Source organism: Talpa occidentalis, unplaced genomic scaffold (assembly GCF_014898055.3).
Source record: "Talpa occidentalis isolate TD23 unplaced genomic scaffold, MPIMG_talOcc4v2.1 talOcc4.7, whole genome shotgun sequence".
Taxonomy (NCBI): domain Eukaryota; kingdom Metazoa; phylum Chordata; class Mammalia; order Eulipotyphla; family Talpidae; genus Talpa; species Talpa occidentalis.
The window spans coordinates 36,938,195-36,955,619 of NW_023605083.1; the positions used below are offsets into that span (position 1 = coordinate 36,938,195).

The 17,425-nt window shown below is 37.2% G+C and overlaps 1 long non-coding RNA gene across 2 annotated transcripts in view; it reads left to right on the forward strand.

The window, feature by feature from the left end:
• Positions 1–17,161, forward strand: part of LOC129144883 (uncharacterized) — a 37,280-nt gene extending 20,119 nt beyond the window's left edge. The window contains exon 3 of one of the 2 annotated variants that reach the window (XR_008549682.1): positions 16,951–17,161. This is a non-coding gene — a long non-coding RNA (uncharacterized LOC129144883). Of the gene's footprint in view, positions 1–15,137; positions 15,177–16,950 lie in introns of those variants that run through there. The other variant, XR_008549683.1, reaches the window with a different exon arrangement.
• Positions 17,162–17,425: the final 264 nt, after the last annotated feature.

A 17,425-nucleotide genomic window follows, 5' to 3' on the forward strand; every position in this document is an offset into this window, starting at 1 on the left:
CCACCCCAATTTCAACTGAGTCAGTTGGGTTGTGCATTTGTATTTGTTCATGAGGGATAATTTCTGAAGTTTTAAGGTTTCAAGGTTACTTGAAACCTTTCTTCTCTCTCTCTATGCATACCAACTAAGATCATTCATACTGACAGTTTACTTTCTTTGCTTTTGTGTGCATGGATGGTGGAATATATTTAGAACATGCCCTTCAGCAGTTTGGGGTCCCTAGGGTGGTGCAATTTATGCAAATGAATAAGCATGATCTACCATATCAACAAAAAGGAAGGGCAAAAATCATCTGACCATCTTAATAGATGCAGAAAAGACATTTGACAAGACTCAACGTCCTTTTATGATAAAAGAATAAAAAGCTCAGAAAAATGTTGCTGAAGGAACATACAACAACATAATAAAGGCCACATATGACAAATCCATGGCCAACATCATACTCAAAGATGAGGAGCTGAAAACTTTTCCTTGAGCATCAGGAACAAGATAAGGATGTCCACTCTCATGATTATTATTCAATATAGTGTTGTAAGTCCTAGCCTGATCATTTAAAGAAAATAAAACGTACATAAACATATCCAAATTAGAAAGGAAAAAGTGAAACCATCACTGTTTGCAGATGACATAATTTACATATAAAGTGCCAAATACTCCAGTAAAAAGCTACTAGAAATCATAAATGAATACAGTGAAGTGGCAGTATATATAAGATTAATATACAAAAATCTGTTGATTTCTGTAAACAAATATTGAACAAGTAGAAAAACTATCCCATTTACACTCTCATCAGAAATAATTAAAATATCTTGGAATAAATTCAACCAAAGAAGTGAAAAACCTGTATATAAGAATTATATATATATTATTAAAAGAAAGAAAGACCTCAAAAATATGGTACCGTATAATATGCTCATGGATTGTAATCCCTGTCACAGAAATAAAACAATCATGAAATTTATTTGAAACGACAAAAGTCCTGAATAGCAAAAACACTCCTGAGTAAAAAGAACATAATAGGAGGGATCATATTCCCTGACTCGAAGCTATGCTACAAAGTGATAGTAACTAAAACAGCTTGATATTGGAATAGAAGCAAACACAAGGATCAACAGAACAGAACGAAGAGTGCAGGCACACATACAGACAACTAATGAGACATGAACAACTAATTTACAACAAAGGAGCCAAGAGTTTATGATGAGTAGGAAAGTCTCTTCAATAAAAGGTATTGGGAAAACTGGACAGTTACATACCAAACAATAAAACTAGACCATTATTTCACACCATATACAAGAATTAAGTCAAAATGGATTAGAGGGTTAGATGTAAGACCTGAAACCATAAAATACCTAGAAGAAAACATAAGTTCCTTAACATCAGCCTTAAGATGTGTCTTTGGGGACTCAAATCCAACAGCAGGGGAAACAAATGCAGAAATAAATGGGACTACATCAGACTAGACAGCTTCTGCACAGTGGAAGAAACTTGAATCAAAACAATAGGACATCATACTGAATCAGAGAAGATATTTGCACATCACACATCTGACAGGAATTAATATCCAAAATATACAAAGAATTCATAAACCCCAACAATAAGAAAAACAAACAACCTGATTTAAAAATGGACAAAGGATCTGAATAGACACTTCTCTGTAGGCAGATGTAAAGATGCTCATCATTTCTTATTAGAGAAATGCAAATCAAAACAACGAGATACCACAGCACGCTTGTGAGAATGGCTATTATCCAAAAGGCAAGAAACAACAAGTATTGGAAAGGACATAGAAAGAAAGAAACTATACACTTTTGGGGGAATGTAAATTGATGCAGCCATAACAGAAAGCAGTATGGAGATTCCAAAAAAAACTTAAAAACAGAAATTCCATACAATCCAATTATCCCACCACTGGGTACTACATGAAAAACACAAAAATACTAATTCAAAGAGACATATACACCTTCAAGTTTATTGCAGCATGATTTACATCAATTACAAGCTATCAACTAACAAATATATAAAGAAGATATGATTTATATACACCGTGAAATACTATTCAGCTACTAAAAAAGATGAAATCCTACCATTTGTAACAACATTCATGGACCTAGAGAGATGATTATGCTTAGTGAAATAAGTCAGACATAAAAAGACAAACACCATATCATTGCACTCAATGTAATATACAGAGAAAAAAATAAACAAATCTACTAAAATAAAACAAAACTAAACATTTGGCTATAAGACCAATTAATGGCTACCAAAAGAGGTGGATATGTTGAGAAAAAGAAAAGTAAAATTCATAGACTCTCAAAATTATGGTGGTTACAGAGGAAAAAGGTGGAGGAGGGTGAGAGGAATAGGTAGAGGGTTTCAATTTAATAGTGTGGATGGCACTAGAACTTTGGTGTTGGGTATGGTAAGGCATAGATATATATTAGAGTATGCAGCTGCACTTCCAAAATTTACATTGTTATAAGTTAATAGTAAATCAATAAAATTTTATTTTTTTAAATTTTAAATAAATTGGATTCCTTTAATGTTCACATCAATAAACTAGTATTTTGTAAATGACTAGTATTTTGTAAATTCAGAATACATAAAATCACACATGAGTGAAAGAGCCATTCAAAATGCAACCCAGACCAATGTATTTTAATATTATAGAGTACAAAGTGTTCATTGAAACAATGTAAGATTCCAAATTCACATATTTTTTATAAACTACCATTTAAATTTGTGTAAACTATCAAAGGAGAATATCCACAATTCTCTCTAAAGATTGTAGGACACATCTGTGTGAAGTCACATTATTTTCATGTACTTCAACCAAAACAACATATTGCAGCTGAATCAAGTATAAAGGAACATATGAAAATCTAACTGCCATAAAGACATTCAAGAGATTAGCAAAATATAAAATAATGTCATTCTGTAAAGGTTTTTGAGAAACAGTTGTTTAATTTAAAATGTTATTTCTGTTAACATTGACTTTGTAATCGCTATTTTCAAATAAATTAACAAATATAAAATGTTGCCATTTTAATTTCCAATACAGTATACACTGATAGATAAGACTCATATGAACAGCCTTTTGAGACCCTCCGTTTTTAAGTTAAAAAAGTTTTAAGTCAGAAAATGTTTGATAACTGCTGCTTTAAATAAATCTCATTTTATCGTCACACACTTTTTTGAGATATAAACTATTATTATATTTTCAAATGAAGTGCTTGAGATTCAAATGAAATAAGTAACTTACTGGAGATCATCCAACCAGCTAGAAGGTGCCAGAATTTATATTATTAGCCATTGGGTGTGTGTATATAGAAGTTTGAAAATAGTACAAACAGTCAGGCAAGGCAGAAAAGGGGAAAAGAACAGGATGCCAGGCATCTGATAATTGATAAATAGATGAAAACTCAAGAAACTGAGATTTCTATAATGTATATTTTTGCTACTAGTTCCACAGAAATTTCTGCACACGCTGAAATTTCTGTACACGCTGAAATTTTTATTAAGGTATCTTGTTATCATTCAGATGAACATCCAACATTATGCCCACTTCCAGGAGTGTTATAGCGTGTTTGGTTGGGACAACCCTACACTGAATATTTGGAGGTTCTAAATACTGACCAGATGGGTGAACAGACTCGTAACCTAATGACAGATCCTTGGGAGGATAAATAGAACCTTTGCCAATAAATGCCTGAAAAGAGAAGGTAGTGACTCGGGCTCTTTGAGTACCTGTGGTCTGGATGGGGTTCTATGCAACAGTCCCTGAAAGGTAAATGTTTTTCTCATGTTTAAATTGGGATCAATAATAAGGCCTAAAGAGGGCCTCCCCGGTGGCGCAGCGGTTGAGCGCCGCGCTTCGAAGCTGTCCGCAGACTCTGCAGCGCCGGTTCGATTCCCCAACGGCCAGGGAGAACCCCACATGGAGCAGCAGACCTCTCCTGACTTGCCCGCTGCTCCCCTCAGCAGTGTCTTTGGTCTGTCTGCCTGTTGTGCTCCCTGCTCTGGCTCTGGTGAATTCTCTCACCCTCCCGCACTTCTGACTATACCCCAGTTCTTGTATAAAATAAATAAACTCTTAAAAAATAATAATAATAAGGCCTAAAGAGACACTGATTCGCTCTCTGGAGGAAGATGAGAGAGTGCAAAAACAGGCCTCCCTTCAGAACTCTGGGCCTTATAATGGAGGCCAAATTATGAATATGAGAGGCAAAAGAGATAAGCAACTCAGTCAGGAACAACGAAAAACTGGACAAAGACCTGATTACCAACGTGGGCACCTTCATTTTAAGCCACAAAGATTTGGTGTAAGTGATAGCCTAAAATCTGCCACCAGATGGTCCCAGCTGTGGGATGTGCAGAGCTATAGAGAGTAAGATTCAGGCAAGCTCTGACAATGAGTCATTATTTAAGAATAAAGATATTACCTTTAAAGATTATTAACATTCCACTATGCTCACCTCCCTAGTCTCACTTGAGATGAATTTTTAATATAGTAAATGTGCATAATTCATAATTCTAAAGTTCTCTACTTTTCTGACAGCTAACTGAAGATTGTAAGGGGAAACTAAAATTCTAGTGTATTTAAATGCATGTTGTCTAAAATATTTTCACTGGGTTGAAAAGTGACATAATGGTTTTCCGAATCTTGTGCGTAAGTAATAACATTTGTGTGTTAACGATCATTTGTGTTTCTTTTCATGGGAGTGTGGTGATCGCAGGAATGGCTGCTTGTGTAGGAATGGAAGCCTGCGGGACTAGTTTTCCTCTATTCCTGAGCAGAAGGATAGATCTTTATTTGATTTAGGATAAACTTCAGTCCTGCTCAAAGAAACAAACTTTAGTTGTTCCTCATGTCATCATCATCTACCACAGGCTCCCACAAGAAAGGATGCTCACCTGCCTTGTAACTTTTGACAATGTCCAGAATTCATTTTCTTGAGACTATAGCTTCCCAGGATTTGAGTCTTAAAGGATGGACAAAAAATATTTAGGATCAGAGGTGCTGAGATCCAGTTCTGTATCATTTGCACACTTTAAGAGCCACAGAAAAGGTTTTATAATAGATGTTTTATGAAATGCTAAATGATTAATTTGATGAGCTAATTAAGTACAGTTTTAATTGTAAAGATAAAATTGAGGTGACACTTCATCTCTGACTTTTCTATTTTATTCTCTTGCAAAGTTTCTACCAACTACGCTTTTACAATTCCCTTGTTCTGTGCTCAATGCAAGAGTTTTTAACTACAGTTTAACCTTAACTGTAAGGGTGCTTTGGTCTCTTGTTGAGTGCAATGCTATAGTGGGTGAACCTTCCTAACACATCAATGAATGAGCAAAATTATTTCATTCTACTGTTTTTCAGATGAATTGTAGAGTGGAGCTCTGAGAGCATGAGTTAGGGTCTAGCTATAATGCTAGTCCATAGCTGGGTAGACAGTAAGGGATTGTTCCCCAGACCCAAACTCCATTCTTTATTCAGGAATCAGAAGAAAACTATGATGCAACTAACCTCAACTCATGAAACTTGCCCGTGGGCCCAAGAGCCATCTCACCACAGTTTGAAACTGGATTTAGATTTTTAATCCAAATTGTCTGATCCAAATCTTCACCCAGAGAAGAGTAGATTTTGTTAATTAAAAAATAAAAATACATGTGATCCTTATTATTAAGGAAACATATTAACTTTGTGGATTATTCCAGTGTTCCTATCATAATAGGAACAATTGAACAATGAAAATCAAGAAAGGCATACTAGCTAGGCAGAACCAAGAGAGAATTACTTAAGGAGATGGTTGAAATGCTATGTAAACTAAAGTGATATGGTAAAATCAGAATTTAAAGGATAGAATAGATGTGCATAAAATGTAAAAGAATCTAACTCCTCTTTAAAGAAAGTAATAGAAAAAGGAGGGCATGTTTTAGTTCAGTGTTCTCAACATTGCTGACATAAATATTATTGGAGGACTGCACCCTGAATCGCTGGGGATTGGATCTGGCACCAGTGTTTTTAAAGACCACAGTGGTACCAACATGAGATATGTGTCAAAGGAAACAAACAGGGAACTGTTTGTTACTAAATCAAAAAAAGAGTAGCTAACACTGGACAAAATGTAGCAGAAGAGGGCCTCCCCTGGTGGCACTGCAAAGCTGCCCGCAGCCTCTGCAGCGCTGGTTCAATCCCCAGCCACCAGGCGAGGGTCCCACATGGCGCGCAGACCTCTCCTGCCACCCACTGCTTCCCTCAGCAGTGTACTTCGTCAGCCTGCCTGCTCTGCTCTCCCCTCTGGCTCTGGTGAATTCTCTCACCCTCCAATACTTCTGACTGTATTGCTTGTATAAATAAATAAATAAATCTTTAAAAAATATATATATAGCAGAAGAAAAAAAGAAAGTTGTCAGAGGGCAGACCAGAATGACTCTGTCAGAGGAAGCCAGGATCTAGGACACTATTAAGGAGCACCGCTTGAAATTCTAATAAGGAGAATCCTTAAGATCAGTATTCCTGAGTGAGTTACAATGAAAGAATATTATTGAAGGTGGGTTGATAGAACTGGGGCCATACCCAAAAAGTTTATGGAATTAGAACACTACAGATGAAGTATATTAAGTGAAAGCCATAAAGGACAATATTGAGTAGCATCAGGTACTGGGTTAGATGTTGATCTGGTGAGAAAGCACCACCCAGTGGCATGGCATTAACCAGAAAAATGAAAGCAAAAGATTAAAGCAAGAATGTATTCTGTGAGAAGTCAAACTCATTAATTTTTTATCTCTTGCTTGGGTGACCCCACAAGAGCAAACCCAGATTATGTATTTCTTGATAGCATATTCTTATGTAAGAAGAGAAAGAATTCATCAGGTTTCGTAAAGTTGAAATAATCAGTTGGGCATGCAGTTTCCCTCTTGAGAACCAACTCTGCAGAAAGCACAGTCTAAGATCTACTTTTTTCAGTTATGACTTGCAGGGGCTGTCCCCACATGGGGAAAGTTGTGACTTGGAAGGTACCTTTGTCTAATTCTGAGTGTATTATTTAAAAATCCCATCGACACCTCACATCTAAGACACAGTCAACAACTGCATCATACCAAAGCTGGTATTTTGAGCTCACCTTCCTGTCAGCTTTCTCTCTCTTAACTGGTTTGAGGAAAGGTTTATTAAATACAGACTTCCTAAAAACCCTGATATTTTCCAGTCTGTACTAGAGGGTACAGACCCTCAGGACATGGTGGTAACAGTACCTCACACATCATCTTACATACAATGGTACTTCCATAAGGATCTGTGAAAAGACGAATAATTTTGGCCTTTACCCACCTGTTCACCGAGACTGAACCATGAGAGACTTAGTACCCCAGTAACTGACACTCAACTCCATATATGACTAAGGGTAGAAATTTTAAGGGAAGAGAGAAATTTAGCATCGCATCCTCCTCTAGGAGGAACTGGTTTCTCTTAAACTGGAACAGCCTTTGTCTTATGTTCAGAAGGCGCCACCATTCTTCAAATGCCAAGGTCAGGATGAGTCAGAAAAAAGGAGCATAAAGTGTCTCTCCAGTCTTAGAGCTCAATCCGATGTCCAGTTAAGTTCAATCACTATGAAACTGGGGAAGTTGGGGGCCAAATGTCAGGCAGAACTCATAGCTAAATATAAAAAGTGTATATCCAAAATGTATCCTCTGTACAATTTCTCCTCAAATAGTGAATCTCATATATTTCATATCCCAAAATGAGATATCTCCTCATATTCTCTCTTTAGAAATGGTCTATATATTAGCATTTTTATATCCAAACCCTATCCCTTCACCCAGCTTCCACAATAATTATGGCCACAGATTCTCTTTCTAGAACTTAAATGATTTAAAGTTCCTGTACCAGGGACGGACCTGGTGTAACAGCGTGGAATAAAGTATCTCAGGACCTTCCTTAACCTCATCTTTAAAAGGATGGGTGGTGGTGTGAGAGAAATGTAGAAAAGGAAAAGAAATTATATACATATATAGTTCTTAAAATCCAATATGTAATTAAGTTCTGCCTGTTCAAGATAAGCTCCATCAATCATCTTTCGAGGCATTGGACAAAAATATTAATGTCAACTCCAGTTACCCCAAGTCTAATTCCAGAGAAAGTACCAATTTCTCTTCCATTACATTGGGCTTGGAATGCTTTCACTATGCAATATCCATCCCTGAATGGAAAGGAAATGGTGTGCTATGAAGTATATGCTCAGATTATCTCTTTTTTGTTACATATACTCTATTATTTTCCATGCTCAGGCCCAACAACTTTCTCCTTTTTTCATATTCATTGGATCAACCTGAATCTTAAAAGATGTTTAAAAAAAGCAACTCACTTTATTTCTCATATATGCAAATTAATTTCACTGTGGCTTTTTAGAATTGCAGCTTAATGCATGTTTCAGTCACTAACACCTTGTTACTCTGTTTTAGCCTAGGCTCCAAGTCATCAACCTAGAACTGTCAGGTCCTTTGGTATTCAGCACACGGATTACTCCATTTAATGATAAGTTTTATTCCTGAATTTTAATTGTAATTGCTTTGAAAATGAGAATTTTTTGAAGAAATATACACAAAGTTGGCACAATCATAAATATTTCAAATAGAGACCCATGAATGACTTGCCAATTAAAGTAAATAGGAAAGCACAATCACAGGATTAAATTTGCATTATTTCACACCAGTTGGGGCAATTAATATGCTAAACTCTAGTTAACATCAAAAGCACAGGATTTGTTAAGCTTGTCTCTTAAATTATAAATTGACTAAAATTATTTAATTATAAATTCTCTTCTGGGGCATCCCTGGTGGCCTAGGGGTTAAGTCTCAGAGTTACCACCAGAACAGCCTGAGTTTAATCCCCGGCCAGGGAGCTACCCACAAATGGTGCAGCAGACAGCTCCTGTCTCACCCGCTGCTCCCCTCAGCAGTATATTTCAGTGGATAGGCCTATTCTGCTCCCCACTCTATCTCTGGTGAATCCTCTCACCCTCCACCCCCCACCTCTGGCCTACACACCAGTTCCCCTACTCAAAAAAAAATTAATAAATTCTCTTCTAGCAGCAGCCCTACTGCCTCCTGTGCCTATGTAGGTGCTCACGGACCTCCCTTTGCAGGACAGCACAGGCAGCTCCTCTCAAGGCAGGCTGCCTGCCTGTACCTATGCGGGCCTCTCTTCTACCAAACCTGCCCCTTTCAGGCATAGCTTATGTCTCAGCAAACCTCTTTTACTCTTCTCTCCCTTTTTGTAATAACCCTGCCCATTTGGACATAAAAAAATAAATCAATTCTCTATTTCACTACAGAATCCTACTTCCTTGTGTGTCATACTATTCTTTGGTCACTGAATTATTATTATTATTATTATTATTATTAATCATCATTTTATTTTCTTACTTCATTGCTCTCCCTTTGGGTGCAGTCCCCATAGTTCCACCATAGCACCCACGAACCATCACCATAGTCCCTTGTGCTCTTCCTTCCCCCATTGTGACCCCTCTCACTGGCCCTCCCTTGCTGTTTGCCTCAGATCTATGATCATCTTGCAAGTTTTGTCTTTTTTTTTAATTTATCTATTTCTTACATCATTTTTCATTTTTGTACAATGTATGCAGTTTCATCTTGGTTATATTCCCCATACAATTGCACACCCCTTATTTTGACCCCAATCTCTCCCCCAACCCTCCTATAGTGTGTCTCTGGTTTATAGTTGCTTGTTGATTTTGATTTTTTCTTTATTATAGTTATTCTTTTTGCCTTTTTCCCAACCTTTTGCTTGGTTTTCCTACATTCCACCTATAAGTAAAACCATTGGCTATTTTTCTTTTTCTTTCTGACTTATTTTGCTCAGCATAATCCCTTCCAGCTCCATCCATGTTGCTGCAAATGGCTGAATTTTGAAATTTTTCCCTTATTGATAATAAATAACAACAGATCTTTCAAATGGTTTCATTCTAGACAACTCAATACCACTGACTCTGAGCTTTTTCCAGCTGTCATATACCACCATGATCACAAAACAAGAATTCAAAGAAAGACACCTTCTTCACAATAAGAACTAACCTTATTTCATCTACATATTTTTTGTTGTTCTTTTCCTACTATTGTGTCCTTTCATGAAACCCAAAATAGTTTTGGTAAATACCTTGAGGAATTAAGTATCTTGTGATATATTTCGAGGAAAGAGTTCAAGTGAAGTATGTAACAGGTAAGAGTTTATCCTTGAGACTTTTTAGTTGAGATTGATAAGGCACAAACATCTACTTCACAATATGAGCTTAATAGGAAAAAGAGAAACCTTACTAAGTCAAGAAGATATTAGTCCTCAAAATTCAGCAAACTCATTGAAAGATCCTAAGATATACTGAAGGCAAGCCATCTGATAAACAATTTCACACGGTGTTATTTAATTCTATTTGATATTCTGCCCTATACTATTATTAGAAGATGATAGTTAATATTTGGCAGAAGAGTCATTAAACCACTTCTTGGTCCACCTACATGAAGTCTAGATGACCAAGATATCCAATTTTGGATGGGACCCTTTTTTTTTTCTTTCTTAATTTGAAGGAATTTTAGATTCAGTAAATGCTGTAAAGATAGTAAAAAGAGGTCTCAAATGCCTTTTGTCCAGCTCCCCAAAAGTTTACTTCTTACATAATTATCATACAATAGAAACAACAATAAATTAACATTCTACAATGTATGTGTATAGTTCAATGGCATTTTATCTTGTGTAGACTCCTATATCTATTACCACAATCAATAACAAATTTCATCACCACAAAGACCCCCCTCATGCTGCCACGAATCATACCCACACTCTCCTCCCATTGTCCTTAATCTCTAGCAACCACTAATCTGTTCTCCATTTCTATACTTTTTATGACTTTGAGAATATTTATATTCCAGTTGGAAGCATACAGTTTGTGACCTTTTGAGATTTTTTTTTCCACTCAACATAATTTCACTATGATATGTCCAAGTTACTGTGTGAATCAGTAGTTCATTCCTTTTTACTACTGAATTAAATTTTGTATCAAGCTACTTGCAAAATTTAAAAATAAAATCCCTGCAATACCCTTGTGTGGGAGTGTGGTTTGCAACTTTTAAACTAATTTTTATAGTTTTCAGAATGTGAACATTCTTTATAGAGTCAAGCTAGTCCTACAGCCTTTTAAGAAAAAAAAGAATATTCTCCTGTCCTCGCAATCTTTTCTCACAAGCCCTACTACGAAGAGATAAAAGCTAAAACTGAACATTTGGCTCTTTTGTTATTTCTCCATATTTGTAAATATTTGCTTTTGTCAAGATTTCCTAGTTTTTACATTTAGACATTTAATTTAGCAATTACTAAGATGATAAGGATTTTGCTTTCATGATGTCCTTCACTTTCATCCAAAAATCATTTTCTAATAATTTTGGTTAAGTCAATGTTCATGACTTTTGACTTATGTTCACTGATGTGCCAAATAATATTTTCTAATTATGCTATTTTCCTTTACAACATTTGGCTTTACCTGTAGTCAATGACATTTCTGATTTTTTTAACTCACGTGGTATTCTACGTACATATTGTTTCTTAAATCTGCTTAATACATGACTAGACCCACTGAATACTCATGTACACTTTACCCTGCAGAATTTTCTCCTCCAATTCTCCCTCTAATCCACTAGGGACAGGAGGTTTCCTAGTCCTGCTTTTCAGTTGTCACCCAGCAACTTTGACTTTCTACAATCCTGGCATAGGACCCAGTTTTCTGGCTTCCGGAGTTTTCCTTTACCTTAACATTTTCTTTCTCTGTGGCTTTGGCTCCATCACCACTGGTTTCCTGAGACAATGTATAAAAGACAGATATCAGAGCCTCCCCGGTGGCACAGTGGGTTGAGTGCAGCGCTGTCAAGTTATCCACAGCCTCTGCAGCGAGGGTTCGATCCCAGCCAGCCAGGGAGATTCCCACATGGCGCAGCAGACCTCTCCTGACTCGCCCGCTGCTCCCCTCAGCAGTGTATTTCAGTCAGTCTGCCTGTTCTGCTCCCTGCTCTGTCTCTGGTGAATCCTCTCACCCTCCTGCGCCTCTGGCCTGTACCCCAGTTCTTGTATTAATAAAAATAAATCTTTAAAAATCAGGATAGAGCCTCTCCAAAAATATTTTCATTCCTTCTTCATTCTCAATTAACAGTTTATCAGGGTATAAAATTCATTTTTTTTTTAATTTGGAAGATATCTTTTTTTACTTACTGTCCTGTTACTGATGAGATCACATCTTGTCTCTCCCCTCTTCTCCCTCTTATTCCCCTTCTTCACTGCCCTGATTTTACTTTGCCCTTCTCCTTCACTATCTTGAACTCTATATAGAAACATGATCAAAGCTAAACAGAAATAAGTACAAAGTGGAAATATCACTTGTGTTACAGCGTAAGAAAACTTCATGGTGTTCTGGTTTAAAGAGGAAGGACAGGCACAAAAGTGAGAAAGACAACAATGCACAGAGACTCTATGAAAGGCCAAGACTGACAGGGAGCCAGATCTTCAGTGTCTCTAGGACTGATATCCAGAACCGTATTTGAAAATAAGAAGGGATCAGGAAGCAGAACCTGCTAATTTTAGCATGTAGCCACCAAGAATAAAGACTATATAGAGACTAAACTTTCAGGAAAATGTGGTTATATGTGAAAATTAAAAAGTAGTTGTGGGCCTCCCTGGTGGTGCAGCGAGTTGAGCGCAGCGCTATGAAGCTGTCCGCAGCCTCTGCAGTACGGGTTCGATTCCTGGCCGGCCAGGGAGAGACCCACATGGTGGGGCAGACCTCTCATGGTGCGCCTGCTGCTGCCCTCAACAGTGTATTTTGGTTGGCCTGCCTGTTCTGTTCCCCACTCTGTCTCTAGTGAATCCTGTCACCCTCCCACACCTCTGACCTATACCCCAGTTCTTGTATAAAAATAAGTAAATCTTTAAAAGTTGTGTGAGGTTCTTGTCCCTGTTCATTTTTGTTTATTCCTCCTTCCTGTTGTCTGAAATGCCAAAGTGATGGCTAGAGTTACAGAAGCTACCTTGGATTATGTCTTAACCATTAAAAAAAATAAGTATCAAGACAGAAGTAGACTGGATTCCTGACTGCTTCATGGAGCAGAGCCACTATACCAGCCCTAATCTGCCTATTTCTGATCTTTAACATGATAGAGAAACTTCTGGCTCAACCACTGCCATGAAGATCATTCTAACTCAACAAGTATGGGACAGGGATGTGAACAGAAGCAGGAGGTCCTGTAAACATCCGCAGCAGAGTCTACCGTGGGCTGATCATACATTATCACAAGCATTTCTCACAACACCTCTATTGCATTTTGGATTTTTGTGTCTGGCAAGCATTACTGAGAAGGACTCAGCCCTTGAAATCAAGAAACGTATGTACATGCTTAGACACAACCACTCCCCTTGTTCCATTTTGGATCTTAAAGAGAAATAATAAAGAAGCTTAATAGCTGTCAGCTGGGAGCTGGCCTGACACAAGTAGACTGTGGTGTTGTTCTGTTGAACATAAACAACATCTCAGAACACAAATATCAGTCAAGGTCACTCTGCAATTGTAGCAGAGTGGGACAAAAACAAGATCACTTGCAATCATGTCCGACCCCACACAAAAATAAGGCCTATAAGTAAATCACAGAAATTAACAAATATTCTCCTCTCTCAGCTATTGCCAGTACCAGATGCTGTTTTATCAACTAGAGCTTTAGCCCCATTCCTAAATAAAAAGTATTACTCCAAGTATAGAACTGTCCCTGTTTCCTCAGAACTCATACACAGGAGACTCCTGCCTCCTCAAATCCCTCTTCAAGTCACCTAACATACAGCTGAATTCTACAACCAATCTACCTCTTGTTTTGACCCCCATACTTGCTCAAGAGGCCAGTCTCCCTTTTGTCATCAAGTAATAAACCCAAATTCTCATCACTTAAAGTGTCTCTGGTGGGCTTTGACTGGAGGATAGCAAGACTGGAACATCACACAGTCCTCTGGAATTATATAGTTTATCCCTCTACAAAACAAAAAGGAAATTGGACTAAAAGCACTCATCTAATACTCTCTAGGGGCCTCTCCCTAAGGCACAATCCTGAGAGTTTGCTGTGTGATTTCCCCCTTCCTTCTCATTTTACATGACATTCACCAAATTTCTGAGAAATTATAATTGTTTCTTTTTTCCACAAGATAAGATTTACAATAATTAGTACAAGAACTGAACTCGAAGACAATTCTCCAGTGGTCTCAGCTAGAGAGAATGATTAAGAGAAATGCTGTTTAAATAATCTACACAACTTTGAAGTCAGAAGTACACCAGAAACTGTAAATAATCCTGTAGTCACATATGCAGGTTTTATCATCTTTTCCTTCCTCTGGGGCTTTAACCATTTTATAGCAATTGGAGCACTTTTGGCATGACAGTTTATAAATTAAATGTGGTTAAAAGCAACCGAGTAATTAAGCTTCGCTCATGCAGATATAATGATGAAGTCAGTAAATAACAAGCAAGTTAATTATATTTCTGATACACATGATGTGTAAGTTATACATCATTATAATCATTGGTTTAGAAACCCCTTTCTATCTTCTGTTGAAATTTGGTTGAATGGATCATTTGGATTTAATAAGCTTTGATTAGAGAATGAAGATTACTCTCCCCATAACTGGAAGAAATTTATTTAAATTTCAATGAAGAAAGATGTGAGATGAAACAGTGCAAGTAAAAGGGAGAGGACCATATAGAATAATCAAAGGCAATCTGCCAGACCAAAGAAGAATAAGAAGTAACACAGTCACAACAAAATACCTGCAAAGACGACAACCTGCAGGGAAGCAGATCTTACTAATGATAAAACTGCTATGAATTAAGATGACCTTATGAATTGTGGAAGCAAAAATATTTTTTGGAAAATTGCTAAAACAGGAGAAATCTTGGTAAAACAGAAGTGATGGAAAACTAAAGTGACTCTTTATATATTTCCTCATATCAAATAGTATTTTAAATAAAAGTCTAACATTTCTGCCAAATGCACTTGCTACTGATGGTTTCAAGGATGGTTTCCTTTATTTTATAAAATAGGTTCATTTTACCAGAAGTTGTGGGGCAATATGGCCAAACCCAGGTAACAATCCCTGAATGAACAGACAGCATGTCCTAGTAAGGGATGAGGACAGGGCTCACCAGAGAAGCAGGGAGCACATGGACATACAGACAAGTAAGTAAGTTCACATGTGCCCACAAATGATGGTGAGATTGGAGAATTATAAAGACGGACAGGGGATTCTAACACTGAGAATCTTTTCAATGTTCAAAGAGCTTTTCATTGTCTGCACTCTTCACTTAGAAATACTTCCACCATTCCAAATATCACATAATAATTAACAGGTCGTGGTAAGCAAACCCAAGCCTGATGTTCTCATTCTGAAACAGTTGAGAAAATAAAAAATAAGCTTCTTCACTGTTCATTCCACCTAACTTACTTTTGCAGCATATTTACATTTAGAATGCTCACTTATGTGACATTGAACCTTTTTCATTATTTATTGCTAGTGGCACTTTTATCTCTTTGGCATTATTGTTTCACCATAAAAGAAAAATTTTAAATTGTAATAAAATAGCTTTCCAAATATGGGAAAATGAATATAGCTTACTATAAATAAACATAAAAATTCTTACCCAGGGTACTTGGTCATTCATTTTAACAGGGCCAAGCACTAGTCCAGGTGCTGAAGATAGAGCAATAAATTAAACAAAGTCTTCATGGAGGTGACAGTCAAACAGGTTAGAAAGATAAACAGACAAATAAGTATATAGTAAGATATCGTGTTAGCTAGCATAAAGAGAAATGCATCTAGGTAGTTATTGATAGACAATGATAGAGACATTAATGTACATAGTGGGTTGGTCCTAGACACCTTGTCTAAAGAGAGGACATTTGAACAGACAAAAGGACACAGTAGGAAATAAATGGTATATCATTCCTAGCCATCAAGACAAAACCACTGCTGGCTCTTCTGAGACAGATACCTATTAATCCTTAAGTCCCAGAATAATTAATAGAGAAATAGGTCTTCAACCAACTTATCTTTCAAAGGCTGAAGCATTTAGTTAGAAGATTTTTGAAAAGGGTCAAATTCTTAATGCCCATTCTTTCATTCTCTTTTCCTTTGATATTTGTTAAAAGCTTATCTAAGTCTAAAAGAAAAAAATCATTTAAATGAACATTGCAATTAAGAGAAGCATTCCCTGGAAACTAACACCCTTTGAGCTGCTTTGAAGTTGGCCTTTTCCTGATTTGAGGTCAATAAAGTTATGATGTTTGTGTCTCCCAGGGAAAATCCCTGCTTGTAAAATTCTTTGACTCACTCTGACTTCCCCAAACCTCCTAAGAAACTCAATCTGCAGATCAGAGTAGGTTACTCCTTTTCAATTAACTCTCTTTCAGACTTGATCATTGTCCTTGTCTTCATTTATGTCAAATCATTCTCCCTGTGGAGACAGGCAGCTGGTTATTTTGAACTAACTCAGATAATCCTTATTAACATAGCCACCTCCCTTGTGAAAAATCCATCCATTGCCTTCACCTTGATGGCTCCTGTCAGCCTAATACCCAGCACCACCTTTGGGTCCTAAATGATAGACTTCCCCCTTCTCTGCAACACTGCACCTTCAGCATTGAGGCACAGCAAGGTGAAAACTCATGGCTTCTTCGAATGTTGAATTCAATCAGAAAGTGTTAACAGTGTTAATATATATTCTGGAGAAATGAATGTGGGATCCTAGGATGGCTCTGCCTAAAAGGTTTCCTTGGAGACACAGGGCATGTTCAACAGTTGTTTCTGGTATCTAGGCTGATACAATGCCAGACAATGTTTTCTTTTGTTTTTTTCAGGTAATACTACAGCAAATGACATAAGCAAGTGATACGAGCATTTGAGACCTGATAAACTAGGTTCAACATGAACGTAGGAGTTAGCACTTCCTGTTCAATACAGAAAATTGCCTGAAATAAAAAAGGAACCTATTCATGGAAGGAGGAAGTCATGGCTACCCCAAAAACCTTCCTCAGACCATCCTACTACCTCACTCCTCATCAGGTCACTCTAAACTCCTCCTGGAATATGTATGAGATAATACCTCCTGCTTTAGAAGTGATCTATCTTAACCTCTAAATTAAAACTCACACTGGAATTTATTTTTTTTAAAGATTTATTTATTTATTTATACAAGCACTGGGTACAATCAGAAGTGTAGGAGGGTGAGAGAATTCACCAGAGCAGAGCAGGGAGCAGAACAGACAGACTGACGAAGTACACTGCTGAGGGAAGCAGCGGGCACAGCAGGAGAGGTCTGCGAGCCATGTGGAA